At 36.9% G+C, this 16,413-nt stretch overlaps 1 protein-coding gene across 3 annotated transcripts in view; it reads left to right on the top strand.

Moving 5' to 3' along the window:
* Window positions 1-16,413, top strand: part of LOC124408355 (CCR4-NOT transcription complex subunit 6-like) — a 451,947-nt gene that overhangs the window by 226,009 nt on the left and 209,525 nt on the right. Inside the window, exon 1 of one of the 3 annotated variants that reach the window (XM_046885260.1) lies at window positions 8,906-9,017. The exons of the other annotated variants lie outside the window; for them this stretch is intronic. The gene's annotated coding sequence lies outside the window, so the exon portion shown is untranslated. Of the gene's footprint in view, window positions 1-8,905; window positions 9,018-16,413 lie in introns of those variants that run through there. 3 annotated transcript variants of the gene reach the window in all.

Here is a 16,413-nt window from a genome sequence, read left to right as displayed (position 1 = left end):
CATTCGTGACGACATTTTTTCAGCTGTGTAATCTTACAATTTTACAAGCTCCACGATATTTTTCTCTTGCAACGTTGAAATACCGTTAGAATCATCGGTACTTTCGTTCAACATTCCCGCAACAAACGATTTTGTTGATTGATTAAGCTAGCACTTCTCTAGTACATTCCTAAATTTTCTGTTCAGAAAAATGTTTTTCTGCGCGTAGTATAACAATTCGCAAAAGATTTTTGGCAAGCTGGCAAATATCAAAGATTTGATAAAACACAACAAAGTTGCCCGAGAACAATATCTATCTTATTATTTTCCATTAACTAACCTCGAGCAATATCGATTCCATAACACGAAATAGGTTGAACCACATAAAGAGTCGGATAACAGAAAATTTTCACAGACTATTGGTCTCCAATTTTGGTTGACAGTAATGCAAATAAAGTTACGTAGGAAAAATCTCTCATGTGAAATTAGCTTATTAGATTATACATTTTCAAGTTTCTTTTATCCTGGATAGTTTAATTTCCGTTCATGTACGAATCTCTTCGCTCCTTCCTGCAGGTCAACGAATAGATTTTTACGTGCATATGAATCTTGATAAATTCAAAGTAACCCGCAACTACGAATATGGTTTGAAAATGCAAGGATGCGCTGCAGGATTGCATTCATACGTACAAAAGTGTATCCTGCGTATAAAAATCTACATGCCTGCTCGTGCAGCTTCGAGGTTGGCCAGGTATAAAGCAATCCGCAGAACATGCGGAATATCGGTTTGAAACGACGCAGAGCCACCATAACCCAACTACGGTGCGCGTGCAAAAGTCATCAGCGTCGAGCAATATTTCGTGCTAAAATATCTGTCCAATCAGACTCCCTCGTTCACCACAGTTTGCCCCAGTTCGTTTCCATTTTCTGTATTACGATATCGGCCGGTTACCTCCGCACGGCGTTTTCCCATTCGCACGCGAATACAAGCCGCGCAGACCGACGCGATCCGCGATATGCAGAGAGGAAATTCTGTTTTATTCTCCTTTCATCTTTTTTCTCTTTCTTTTTTTCTCTACTTCGATCGGATTCCTTTCATACACTTTTCACCTTTTTTTTTTACCTTACCATCCGTCATTTTTTAATATAATGTACCCAACTCGCCCGCGTCAGCACCGTTGCGGTGAACATGATTAAACGTTCATTTTCTTCTGCATCTTCGTACTCACTCGGTGATTACTTTCCGATGAGGACGACGGGCTATGTATTTCTCAAAATTTCAAAAGACTTTTTGGCCGTCTATTTGGCCATTATTCATCAAGATAACAGTTCACCCCTCACTAAATTCGCATCGGCTTTCCACTCGTATATGTAAGGTACAAATTGATGGATTACTTTCAAAGTAGTTAACGTTTGACCTGACACTATCTGCGTTTTTCTTGTTACCAGCTGTTTTCATACGTCATCTCATCTTTCACGGTGAGAAATTTTTCTATTGATTATGTTTGTAGAACGTGAGCTTCTATCTATCCGATCCCGCGAAATGAATGGTTTTCTATTTTCTCCTCGTCGAGAAGAAAGGGCGCCATGTGGTACGATCGATGTAAAAACGTGTTTGCTTACCTCCGTATGGGAATAACATTATCTTCATTTATTTTTTCACCCTTAACCAGCCCCGCTCGAACTGCCCTAAATTGCCCTACATTTTGTATGGAGTACTGACAATTCGTTTCTCCCCTCGCTCACTCAATCAATGTCGCTTTATTTTCTCGTTGGATACATTTGCAATCAGTTTCGATGTCGGAATAAGTTAACTCGATATTTGTCGGTCGATGAGCCAACAGGTGCTCAGCTCATCGGTCTTATTACACCGAAAATAGATACTGACACTCGGCTAATATGCATCGAGCAACTTTGATCGATCTTCCTAACATCGCAGTTATGGAGATTGTTCGAGTGATTGGGATTAGTCAACTTGGGAAATCATTCGAAACTGTGATCTGTATCTATCAATTTTAAATGCGGTCTAAGGACGGCTTCACTTTAGTTTTATTGTTCGGTTACAATTAATTTATTCTATTTTAGTTTATTTATTTATTTATTATTAACTTGTGAGTTCGATGTCCCGAAATTTCAATTGGCCAGACGCAGTGTAGTCCAATTAAATCGTCTAATACAACCACTTGCGATTAGTTCTCGATATAGGTGTTCACCAACCGCCTTGATCAACCCCAATTATTGAAGCATTAAACCTGAGCTTTTCCGCGAATAAACACGTCGCGAAGTAGTTAAACATCACGTTGAAGTACCCTTGCATTAAACTTGTACCTCTGCACTCTGTTATATAACCGTTCACACTGTTCCTGTATATACCGACGTAGAGACAGCGCTGCACCGTAGAAACTTTCGACCGAATTAGAGCTTGACAACAAATCAGTGCAGGGGAAATCAGTGCGAAACTTTAGTGCATGTAAGTTTCATTACATGCGGGAGGTGTTAACAACGCCTGATTAGAATCTAGTATTCGAGTTGGTAATTATATTTATCGATTTGAAACAGATATGGGTATACCTTAATTTGCTGAATTATTCAACAGAAATCTCAACTCAGGTAAAACGAGGAATTTATTTTATTCAGAAACAACTGGAGACTGTTTGCTTGTAGTCGAATAACTTGTCACTTTTGTCTAACTTATAGGTAGGTTTCAAAAATAGGTTGAGAAAAAATCACCCTTACAATTGAAGGAGTATAAATATCCATTGTATGAAGTGATATATACTGGTTGGAAATGAAAATGAAATGAATTCATAATCGCTGATGACTAATCAGTTAGTAGCAAGATTCTATATCACTTACGATTGTTACCCAACAGATTATCAAGTATCGTCTCGGTAAAAAGGGTTTTATTTTTTTCTTCCGCTGTTCCCGTATCCCTTTACTACCTACATTATCTTTGAATTCAATCAGATTGTTTAAAAACTTACATTGATTAAAACGACGCACGGTTATTAATCGGATAAATCTTCAAAGCTAAAAGCGCACGTTCATTTAACTTACACGATCGTGGCCGAGTCCCAAGAATTATTATTAATTAAGCACACCTGTTCTATGGCCTTGAGTATACCGGCTCGAGAAAACTCGATTATTTCAACTTGTCAACGTGATAGTCTTCGGCAAGAAACAGGTTACGAACAAAAGAGGTTCTCTCGGAAAGCTGAGAGGTCTAATTCTATTTATCAACATCACGTGCCATATGAGAAAGGTCTTTTTACAATTCAAGGGGAAAAACATTTTCTCGGATACAACTGGGCTTCTTCATGTCTATCTCCATTATCTCGATCCTTTCGTTCTCCTCGACATTAGATACGAGCTATATATATAATCTCTATGATACTCACCGAAGTAAGAAATTCGCGATCACAAAAATTGCAGTGTGTTGAATGATCTGCACCACCGCGCAGCTTCCCTTACAGGTTGCTATGAAATTCTCCTTATAAATACTTCGAAAACAAGCGGATCCTTCGTACAATTTCTTATCCCTCTAATTGACAACACTTTTTACGATAAAAACGATTTTCATCGTTCGGTGCGGATGCTCAGCAATTGGATTACACGTGATGTAATTGGCTATTAAAATCTCCTTTTTCAGCAGTAAGATGGGACAGCTGCACTCCACTTAGCGCTATCGAATTTTATTGAACAGCCTTTTTTCAGTGGTTGTTTTTCTATTTCGATGGATTATCCTGATCCAGCGGATTAAATAAATATCTAACGAAGCGGTAGGAGCTTGGTAAATAATTAATCTGCAATGCAAATATCTTGTAATCCAAGAACTGAACCGAAATAAGTATAGCATTCATTTATTTAACACCAATAAAAACGTATAAGCTATTACGTACCAAATAAATCAATTTTCACTCGCGCTACTTACAATTTTCTCAAAATTTATCTAAATGAATTTCAATGCGTTGAAACATAAATTTTTAAAGTTCTGAAGCTAATAGAAAAAATGCATTCTATCATAGAACCAATTTTGAAATGATCGTGATCAAAAATTAAACTTTCAACAAAAAAAAGTTTAACGGATTTGAATTCAAAAATTACGGCAAGAAAAAATATATTTCAACAATCTCGCGGGTATCAAACGTGCTACCGTCACTTGGATAAATGTCAACGAAATCTAGAATGTCGCAGATTCAAATTTTCTCACCAAGCTTACATTTTCATTCTCAGTATTCTATGTTCGAACAATATTCAAAACACGTTGAAGGGATTAATTTGTAGAAAATCGAAAATCGAAAATATATTTTCCTATTCGACAACGTCTATCCATTATTACAATCCATGGTATCCATATCAAGGAACATGTGTCTCTTCAACGTGGCTAGTCGGTAGTCTGTAACCCTTAACACTCAGAGGTAAGGCGAGAGATAAGTGGCTATAAAGTCAGGTTAGCGATGCTCGGTTGTACCGGAGAGCTCGAATACGGATACTTTTTGGCGAGGTAGAAGACACGAGAAGGGGTGCAAAGAAGAGGAAGAGAAGAGGCTTAGTGACGCAGAGTCGTTAAAGTGACTACGACGTCACTCGGACGCTGGTAAAGTGTCTCCTAATTTTGTATTATCTCGAACTAATCTCGAGGCGAGTACCCTGTGCATGGAATTAAGGGGAGGATCGTTCCTCCTCAGTATGCTGTTTTCTCATCCTGTACTCTTCAAGATTTTTCTTTTAATCAGGCTTTTTATGAACCACTTCGCGTGAGCTGATGAGAAAAACAAACTTTCGTGCTAAAGTATACATGAGATTAAGTGAACTGTGCTCTTCAGTTACACTGCTGGGACAAATAAATATTTCAACTTCACTATATACTTCAACAATACTCTGGGAATACTCTATCAAAGGGCACATTCGACTAGCGTTATACCCTTGGGAAATAAAACTAGGTTCTAAGTTTGAAATAGCAGATTATGTAACAAGGGAATAATTAACTTTTATTCCTGCTTTACGTGGAGAACTTTATTCCCGATTCAACTCTTGCCACATTATTGACTTAAAAGTGTAATCTATCAGTGTGAAAATTATATTATTGTTGTAAGTTTATAATGATACAGAGAGATGTAGTTCAATCTGGAAAAGAAATAGGAAAAAGCAGGAAAACTGAAAAATTCATTTGCTGGAATTCATTCTTATTTATTTATTTTCAAATTTTATTGTCCTCTCGGGTTCAGTTTTTGTTGTAAAGTTTAGATAATAATGCAGCATTCGATAGTGAATTTATAATTACTTTCACTTATTTGTGCCTGAAAAAATCATAAGTAATGTTGCAAAATTTTTTAAAGATGAATCTCTGTATAAAATCTTAAGACTAGTATCGAAAAATTCAGAGTATAAAAACATTGTAAAAATAGAGTCAATTATATCGAATAACGGGTGATTTGTTGAACTGCCACAGTTGGTTAGATTTCAAGGATTCTTCGTCTTCTTTTCAAATATTAACTGAGTATAATGATAGAAAAACGCTCACATCCGTGCTTCTTGATTAAATAGATTCAAGCAAAAGCGAGTATTTAGGTAAATTATGTCGCGTTATCTTGGTGGAAAAAATATTCCAATCCCGATAGATATTTCGAGCGATGAATGTTCCATAGATCTATATATAGGTTATACTAATATCATATGAAAATAATAAATTTCGTCGTTAATCTTGATTCATAAATATATGGAATAAAAACTCGGCTAGCTTGGTCCCGCAGGTGCGAGATATATGGGGTGGACATTTTATATCTTCACCTCATCCTGCACCACGGAGACAGACGGGGCTGCCGAGGCAAAGCTCGGCGGTTTATATGCAGTACGAGGACACAGGAGGGACGGCAGCCACTGGAAAATGGAACTAAACTGGAATCAAAGCCTCTCCTCTACCGGGCTTATCTCGTTATCCGGAAAATAATGAGCTCTACTTTTTATTCATAACCCCTCCCCCTCAACGAAGTCGTTTACTATCGTATAATGCAGAGGGCTCGGAATTACCGACCGAGAAAATATGAAAATATAAAAAAGAAGAAGTTGAAGAACGAACCAAAGTAATAGAAAATCTTAATTGACAATAAGAAGGGAAAATACGCTGCTGGGGAAATAGATTTATCGTTATAATGCAAATCAATACCGTCGTTGCTTGTCGTCGCCTGATCGTAAAGTGATCCTCTCCCAAAGATTAATGAAATACTGAAAATCTTCGCGCTGACCATCAATCTTACTAGATGTAAGTTGCGCGAAAAAATTCATTAATTTTGTTCTGATTACCGAGCTGCCTCGGTGACGCTCCCTTGGATTTCCCATTTTTTTCACTTTCTCTCTTCTTCGTTTTCATCCATTTTTGTATACGTACTCAGGTACTCAGATGGTCTCCTCATTAGTGAATCTAATGCTTAACCTGAGATGTATCCATTTCAATTCACTAATCGATATATCTGTTACCTCAACTACTCAATTCTGTACAATAAAACTTGAAGTGAATTTTTTAATCACACTTTATATGCTATATTTTACAGTCTAATATCGATGAATGTATGTTATCTTATTTTTACTTCACATCATAAATTTCAAACACTTGTATTCAGTGAATATAGTTATAACACGTTGTATAATCCCTAATTCATTAATTATGTGAGCGTGAAAACATTTATGGTGTCAATAAAACCCATAAAATTGGGTAATATATATCGACGATATTTTTCTCTAATTATTTTTATGTCTTTTCGAAACTTACACTTGACTCGAACCACTTTTTTTACCCACAATTATTCAAACGTCACACGTTAGCGCGTCTGGCGCAGATAATTAAAATCGGCCGTTATCGTCGCGTATACACAATCCCATTTGGAATTGATGAATTCAAATTCTCGCTTGTGGATACCGGCTGTGTATAAGAATGACTGAATGGCCATCGTTAGCATGCCTTCCGCCGAGTGTTGATTAATAAATTCATTGCAAGTGGTATATCTGTCACGCGGGAACCAACAACCTGTTATGTGGAAGCGAAATTGATACCCGCAGGTACCCACGACTTCTGCATACGCGCAAGCGGCGAAAGTGTTCAGATCGTAAATTTTTATCCTTGTTAGAGAAGTTAATTGGTAGCAATCACGTATCGAGTTTATTGACGCCCGTATTCCAAACGAGCTCGTGCTTTCCGAGATACTACTTCGGTTACTCGAACTAACAACGATTTCTACCTCAAGTGTCGGTATTTTCTATTTTTTAACCTATACCTGATTGACCTCCGCGTTCACGTGTCTCGATAGTTTCTCATTAACGTCTTGAAGGTGGTCCACACACCTAGAAAAGCTGGAAATGTTAGTGGAAAACCTGAAATTGGTTAGGGAATTTTTAATTTGATCATGGAAAAAACAGAGAATAGCAGTTTTTTATCATGGGAATTATAAATCATTTTCTGAGGTAATAAGTCTACTTTTTTTCGGTGGGAAAAAAAATTTGCTTAAATTGACTTTTTTGTACATTATATTTTTCTTCAATTCGAATTGAATTTGAATCGAAGATAGAGTTAATAAGCTGAACGATTTAGGTTTTAATAACTGACTAGACTTGGAAAAATGTCAAGGAAAACTAGGTCTTAGGTCCTAGAAAATCTGAAAATGTCATGGAATTTTGTTTCCCAAAAATTTTTGGCCATCCTGCAAGAAAAGTGATTTTCGACCGTAAACAATAATTTTTTTTCTGTCACTATAAAACACTTCGTCTAGAACTTGAATAACTGGATCCAACCCTCATCCTGAGAATTTAAACCTGAATATACAATGTTTTTAAGATGTTACTCTCGGGACGATATCTTGAAAGCTTGAAAATTATTTTATTCTAAACCACTTCGACAATAATCATTTTTAACGAGATTTTTCATGTAAAATGGAAAACAAACGTGATAATGCAATAATACAATTTCACCTCCTCTTTTCGGGCCTTAATCGAAAAATATTGACCCTAGAGAAAAATCAATAAGATCAAATTATAGGAAATTTAATTCCCAACAACTTTGGTGATTACCATTTTTCGTTTGAAATTGAAAATAAACGAGTTATTCAGTAGATTCAAGATAACGGCTAAAGTAATGGGATTCGAATCCCGAAAATCCTAATGTAGACTGCCAGCGACACACCCCCCACCCCCACCCCCAATGATTTGCGAAGAAAAATCGCTACTTAAAATTTTTTCCGAGTCAAATCCCAATTCGACTGGGCTACCAATAAGCAATCAAAATTCACGTCTAGAAACCAGACTCAAAATTCACGTCGACCGTCGGTGTTATGATTCAAAAGAAAACAAAGATAATCTCCTGTGAGCCACAGAACTGTTGATACGCAAATTTACGAGCGCCATTTTCTTGTTCTCACGATCAGTCAATACCGAGCTGTTGCCGCGATCGGACAGAATCACCTCGAACGAAAGTGTACTTACCGAAACAAAGTAGTTCAAAACACAGTGTCTGTGTATGTGTGAGTAAAGATTAGATACCATACTGACGATTGTTGGTAGCGTAAAACACTCACGGTTAAAAATTTTTGCGTAGAACTTCCTACGGAATACGGAAGAGTGAATTCACTACACATTTACTGATCATTCAATACACAGTTTCAGTAAATTAAAATAATTTTCTTGTCAGTTTTCTTAGATAAATTATAAAATAGTAGCATCAAAAAATTTTTATTATAAATTTAAGGTAAATACAGAGTCGTAATTTACATCGCTGAACCGAAATTCGTAAATGTGTAATGAATTTGCAATAATTTTAAACAGTGCAGCGGATAGTCTTGTGCGCAGTTACCGAAAGTGAAAAGTGACCGTGACCATAACCGCGATGAAGGTCGAAAGAGCATTTTGAATTGTGAGTCTGTGCAAAGTGCAGTTTGTGTTTGTTACGGTGTAATTGCTGGATTCTGGCGAATAATACTACCCAATAACTACATCCCCTCTACTTCTAGCTGTTCTGGCAATTACCGACATGCGAGGACTCCGGTAAACAGGTATGATGTCTTCCTAACTGAGTAGCATATGTTACGTACATCACCCGTCTGCTCCGTGCTCGAGATTCTCTTGATCGTGATCTCGAGGTTAATTGAAAAAGAGCGCGTATGGTTTTTCATACTTGTGGCACTTGTGGCAGTTGACCTCATTTGCATTTTATCTTATCGTCAAATTGTTCGTTATTATCTGTTATTGACCTGTAATTATAGATTTTGCCGGATCGTATATACTTATGGTATCCCTTAAATCAACAGACTTGACCTGAACATCCGCTGACCTGATTGAATTTATTATTAGATCTATTCATTCATCAGAAATTTGGTCCAATGCGTATCTAATTGATTCTGGATCCCGAGAACTGTTTTCAGTAAGTTAGATAGAAATTTTTCAACTAGGCGAGTCACGTCTGACGGTGAAATTAGGTTTTGGAATTCGCTGAAGCTTGTTCGTCATTAATCAAATGCTCTGTATTTTATCGAAATTTTATCGCAATCTCTGTTTATTTAAATCATTCAATTTTCTGAAAACATATTTGTTCGTCATTTTTATTCAAATTATCAGTAATCCCTGTTTCGATTATTGTACTTTCAATCCATAATAATTCATCCACGCTTGTACTTCCCGCGTGACTCGAATGACGATCTAAAAAACGGAAAATTCGTTTTATTTAGAATTCCAGACAGTGAAGAACACAGAGAGACTCTCGTACGAAAGGCGAAATTAATGATAAATGCTTCTCGTTTTTGTCACGTTTTTATTTACCGTTTGAAAGAGACTTTGGCGTGTCTCGTCGCATTTTATTTATCCCGTAATTTGGTTAATGCATTTCTTTCCTTTCTTTCATCATTCCCTCCGATCTCGTAGTCGCTAAAATTTTTTTTCATTTCTCCTGGAAAAGCAAGAAATATCTGGAGTAGGAAAGAAAATCAAGGAGTCGGGTTATACTTTATTTTCTCGTATTAAATCTCAGGGTAAACCCTGACGGATTTAAATCTTTCCACCTTAATTGTATGGTCACAACTTGGAAAACATTCCACCGCTGATGGAGTCTCCAAAATTGTCTTTACATTGAAATAATTACAGGTTAAAATGCTTTGTGTTCTAATTGGCACTCGAGTCTAAATTCGAATCTCTCTCAAAGCGGGTCTCATTTTCATTTCATACCATTTTTTTATGACATTCAAGATCAAAGGTTTCGCCTCGTTTGCCATCAGAAATAAGGTAGCAAAACCTGGTTTATGGTCGGTAATTTTCATCCACGTTGAAATTCGAATTGAGATTCAAGGATCGAATAAAATTAAACAGAATTCATTTTTTCCGTTCAATATTGTTTCCTCGCTGTGTATCTAGCTGCGAAATATTCTTTCCGGTGTAAACTTTGCTGCTAAAATTTGCTGAACCGAACTCTCTGCGTTCGCTGACTAGATTAGGCAAATTTATTTCGTGCAAGCAAAACCAAAGCTGATTTTAACTAAGCTTGAAACGGTTTAGTACTGGTTAAATTTTTCCCCACCTTTTCTCCCCCAAATGAAATGACAAAATTATGTGATCGGTATTCAGCGAATGAGAAATTGAATTCTATACCTTTTGAATTCATACTTTTTTTTCACTCTCGACAATAATTATATCTCACGATTAGCCGATAAATGTTAACACACATCTGCGAATACAGGTTCATTTAAAGAGAGAGTCAATTTGTTTTTGCATAAATGAATGATATTTTCCACTTCGTACTTGCTTATCGTTGGAAACAGATCCGATACACAATATTTCTTTTTTGACAAAAAGAGCGTATGGGATAAAAAATTACTTCATCTGGGTCAATGTCTGATGGCATTGTAGGTTAAACCATACGTTCTCACTGTCATTTCCGCAAAACATGTGCAGTAAATGTTAATCACTTGAGTAGCCGTTGTAAAACATAAAAAATTCACTCTATGAGTAGGTATCGTAAAGCTTGAAGTGCAGCTAAACAGCGTCTAATAACCCGAGCTGAAATTTTCCACCGTTTACTGAAGCGATCTTCTTCTAACGTTCGGGTAGTAAGAACATGTAAAAGTAAAGTCTCATTTGCTGTAGAACCGAGTATTTCTTGGCTTGAGAATAACGATTGAAGACACCGAATTTCATAGTAGAATTACATTTATTCACCCGAATAAAATAATGTGACAAAAGGTTTTTCTTGAACTCAGTTTCACCTCCATCTTGAGTTCAGCCAAGATCTATGTAACTGAGGTAATACACGCTTGTACTCCTTTGGTACACTGTGCGAATAAGGTCACACGTGTTCGCAGCCTCGTATGGAGATGAAATTACACTGTGCATATTAGTATGTATTCCGAGTAGGTTGGTACCGCGCAACGGGAAAAGGCATAGGTTATTACGTCGATGTATTCGCATTCGTGTTATGCCATGAGCATTAAACTCTTTCAGCCTTTCCACGTACGAACACATATATTTATAGTAAGAGTAGGTTAAGGGATCGAAAAATTGCTGATTTTTGGGATATTTTTTTGTCGGTGGTTAAAATAGGCTAATCAGTTTGATTTTTTAATGTCACTCGTGAAGACGGGAAATAAATTTTTTTAAACTTGTCTTTATTTATTTATTTATTTATTTTTTTTTTTTTGATTTTGTATTTTCATCGATTGAAAATTTCTTTAAAAAAAAAAGAGTCCTTACGGTGTACACGGTTGTGATTGTGAATACTAACCGAAACAAAATTTTTTGAAAGGTTGTTAATCGGTATGAAAGCCGCTATTTTGCTATGGAGGTTTTTCTTTACCAAAATTGACGAAATGACGGCGGTTTGAAAGAACACTATCGAATTTAGCATATTTTTTCGACAGTTTTTTGTTAGTAAATATATCAAGATTTCAAAAAAAAAGCTTCCATAGCAACATAAAGAATGGCCAAATTTGAAACGAATAGCTTAAAAACTATTTCTTTGAGAGTGTACACCCCTTTGAAAAACCACGTTTCGAAAAAAATAAAATAAAATATCTTCCGATTCGTTAGTCATGTTTATAACGGAAATTTTTAACGCGATCGAATAAAAGGTTTCGTATTTTGAAGCGTTTCCAAAAAATTTCAACTGTCCGAAATTTCACCCCATCGGAAATTCGAAAACTGGGGAACACTTGAGCCAATGAAAAAATTACAAAATCGCTACTCTTCCGTAATTGGAAAGAGTCGAAACATCGATCACACAAACCGCACACTTCCACCCCATGGTGAACCATCCCCTGCTAAACCTGGCGTCACGATCATTCGGTAAATCGATTCCACCTTCGGCTCTAATCAAATCCACTCAATTCTATGCCATATCAAACTGATCAATTTACATGGATAATGCATTAGTGACACAAGCCTCAGGCTCAAGAATAGGGTAGCATGAATGGTTTTGGATTGCACGACGATGCCACGTTTTTCACCCATCATCGGCGGCCCATTTAATTTCACTTGCTTCCCAACTTCTTTACTTTTACACCATTGAACCCCATGCTCTGTGTGTAATATGCGTGGCATCGTGCACCCAAGATCGGTGGGCGTAAGCGATGAATTATTGGATGGCTGATCCAGCGGCCGTTGCGGCATTACTAGTCACGACAAAGGCGTCCAGATGTAATAATTCACTGTTACCCGCGCAGTCCTTCTTATATTCACAATAATTACACCCCACGCTCTCTCTCTCCCTCTCTCTCTCTCTCTCTCTCGCTTGTTGTTGCTCCGACACATTTTTCCACCCTCCATCAGCGGTGGAAAGTTACGCCTACCGCAGCAATCTGTTATTGGTAATAGATTTACGTTTTTCACAACGCCTGCCCTGCTGCCAACCGGAGACCACCTACACGCCTATGCAATATTATACCAACCTACCAACCTACCGCGACTATCAGCAGCACAATTCACAACTTTATCCTCTTCGCACGCCATTGTCATAAATATAGAGCGTAACTGGAGAATCACATATTTTGCGACAAACGTTTTTTAGGCTAGCCCCGTTATTGATTGGGATTATTTTTCTCTCTCTCGTTCTCTTTTCTTCTCTTATCACTATTACTGGTATTGTTAGTATTGTGTTCTTTGTGTAATAGATCAAGTTATTTTCTTGAGTCTGTTAATCTCTGAGGTGCTCTTTTTTACTTCGGGGCGCCAACCTTGGTATAATAGAACCTGTTGTTCTTCCTTCTCTTCTTCTCTCGCAGACAATAAAGCCGTATTCACTTTCAGTTCGTTTGTAATTTAACTTTTTGAAATATGAATTTTGATGTTTTATTTCAAATTTTTTCAAAACAAAAACTTCTCTCGTTGGATTTTTTTTTTATATTGTTCTGTTTTTTTTAAACACGTTCAGGTAGTTCGTCTTCATTGTCCACGAGAAAAAAACTTCACTGTTCGATAAACATTTGTGTATTTCATAGTCGTGAAAATTTTCAAGTCTGTGTCCATTCATCTATGATCGAATCGATTCCGAGCGAATAGAATTCGAAAAGTCTATTCTAGGAAATAGGAACATTTCCAAATCGTCTGGATAAAAAGTTATAACAATGAATACGATTCTCACAAAAAGTACAATGTATCTTTCATTCAGGCTCCATAACACAGAAAATAAATTTGTTTAAATTCTCACAAACGACGAAACTTGCAAATGAAAACATCTACGTATTACAAATAAATATTTTCCTATCCAAAAGCGAGAAAAAAGTTTACCACCGTCTTGTACCAGGTTTGTTTTTGTGTCGCAACAATCCCCCTTCCCTCCCCGCCTCGCTGGGACGTAATGGAAAAAACTCACCAAAGTTCTGTAACAACCAAAGACTTGTATTTTACTACCAATTAGGCAAGTTTTGGGACGCAAGGGAATCGACATAAGTATCAAATTGTAACAATCAAAATTAACAAGTTTTGAGTTGTTTTCTCGACATCCCTACTATGCAGATTATCAACTGTCTACAGGGATAAGTAATTCAAATTGTTTGTCCGGTTATCAATAATACACGCTGTCAGACAATGTTAATTACATTTCAACTTTTAACGAGAAGTCAAATTTTCCCACCAATCAATGAATGGAAACTATAGATTTAAAGTGCGACCTGTTGAACTTGAACTAGAGAGCTCATCTTTTGCGAGGATCTTTTCTCCATTGAACACTATTATTTGAGGGTGTAAAAGCGAGATAAAAAAAACACTTTTTTAATCATCCTACTACCTATAAGAATTACTCATTCTTTCAACCGGTTTCGGATACCACCCAGCTAAAGGTGCTTATAAACTTGATAAAAGAACAATTCGAATCTGTCTCACAAACTTGATTCAATGATTTACAACTAAGAAAACGATCACCGAAGCGAGTGAAGTCCACTAACTAACCAAGGTGATCAAAGTAACCAGAATTACGCCGGCGATTTCCATAGACGGATAATTATCCCCCCCCCCATATTCATCCCTTCCTTGGTAACGAGCTGTCACGTCAGCAATCCCAGCGAGGGTTCGTTATGGAGGTGCGTTAATAATTGAGTATTTGCTTCAATGAGTCCGGTCGTTCAGGGATCCAGAGATCGGAACCTATTTTAACTGCGTCATATCCGATTTGTCTAGTACCGCTAGTTCCATGAAAACATCATCATCCCTTGGGATGATGAGTGAAATTCTCTCGAGAATTCTCGACACAAATTGACGGGACAAGCTTCACAATCATTTTTCTAGCACACTCGGAAGAATTTTTAGTTTTGATAATCAGAATTATTTCAGCTTGAATAAATTTTCGGGCTAATGTACAAACAATCGAACGATGTGTCGAAGAAACCATAAAATGTAATCCAACTATTCCGCACACGAGACGGAAATATTTTTGTCCTTTCCAGAAAAATGTATTGGTACAACGTTTTTCAACGCTTTATAGAGAGTATTTCGACATTTGAACAACATTTTTTGTGGATTTGCAATGCAACATATTATTTGAAAGTGATAAGGAATTAGTAGCTCGCAATTTAGTTGAATCTATCATAGGGTGCTTCAATATTTTGATAATACCACGAAAAAAGTATTCTTTCATTATATTTTCTGAATAAAAATCGAGATTTTATATTCATAACTACATTTCATTCTAGAAATTTTTTTTTACAATTTTCAAACAATTATTTGATTAATTAAGTTGCGTTCCCGGTGAAAAACTTTTAAAAAATGCGTCAACAAATTGATGGTTTTTAAAACAATCTTTTTCGCTCGAGTTATAGTTGCAGATTTTTGGACATAACACGCGGTGCTTTGAATGAAAAAAAGTAATCCATCTACTCAAACTTGGGGATATTAACACAGAACAATAATTTTACGGCATGCATAAAATATCTATTTAGGTACTCAACAGCTACTGTCGTTCACGTACTTGTTCAATGCCAACAAATTAGGGCTCTGTCGGTAATGGCGCCGCCTGGTCTGAATTTCAATTACTTTAGACAGAGCGATGGACGGGTTGGAGGTATATAGAGATCCGCGACGTGACAAGAGAACTTCGCGAATTAATCATCATTTGTAAAATATTTGTAATATTAAACATTATCTCAGGACAAATTTCTCAAACTGTTGCCATCATTATTTTCTTCTCATTGTCAAATAGCCTCCAGCCAAGTGGTGCAAATTGTTGGAGACAATTGTAATCAGTCTATGCAAACGACGATTCGAACGAACCATTCAACTTCACTCAAATTTACGAGATTGAAGTTAGTAACGTTATTGTAACAAAAAATTGAGGGAACAATCAAAAAATTTTATTTTGACAATGATTTTTATGGAACTAAGATTGACTTTTCATGCATGCCGGTAATTTTTTACCGACATTACACGCATACATTACCGGCATGCGCGTAATGTCGGTAACAAATGTCGCTAAAATGAGATTTCGGTGTTCTTCATAATCGAAAACCAGATCAGCTGCCATTTCGTCATTTCACCATCAAATCTCATGGGACTGGGCTCAAAATGTGTGTTCCATCACCGCCGAGTGGCATCATACTGGATAGTTCGATCCTTTCAGTGCAACTGTGAAAATTGGGCCAATTTCTGTAGATGGTAACCAATCTGTAAAATTTCTTTCCAAATTTTGAAAAAGTAAAAAGACGCTCCACTTTTTGCCAAAATAAGGCACAAACTGCCCAAGTTTGACTCCGATCGCTTGAGCGGTATAAGAGTTTTGCTTCCCCGCGTTTTCGAGGTGTACGACGCTTCTTTATAAGCACCTTAAACGCCGAATCGACCATCGCAACGTTGGCGAGAAAACGGAAGAAGAGGGGGGTTAAAAAACGCATTTACCGTTGGTCAAATTTGCAACGCTTACCCGTCGGGACGTCGCCCTCGGCGGAAGACACACTAAGGGCCGGTTTCCGTGTCGGTTAT

The sequence above is a fragment of the Diprion similis genome, chromosome 1 (genome assembly GCF_021155765.1).
Source record: "Diprion similis isolate iyDipSimi1 chromosome 1, iyDipSimi1.1, whole genome shotgun sequence".
Lineage (NCBI taxonomy): Eukaryota > Metazoa > Arthropoda > Insecta > Hymenoptera > Diprionidae > Diprion > Diprion similis.
The sequence above is the reverse complement of the archived record's forward strand: the minus strand, read 5'-3'. Positions and strand labels throughout refer to the sequence as shown.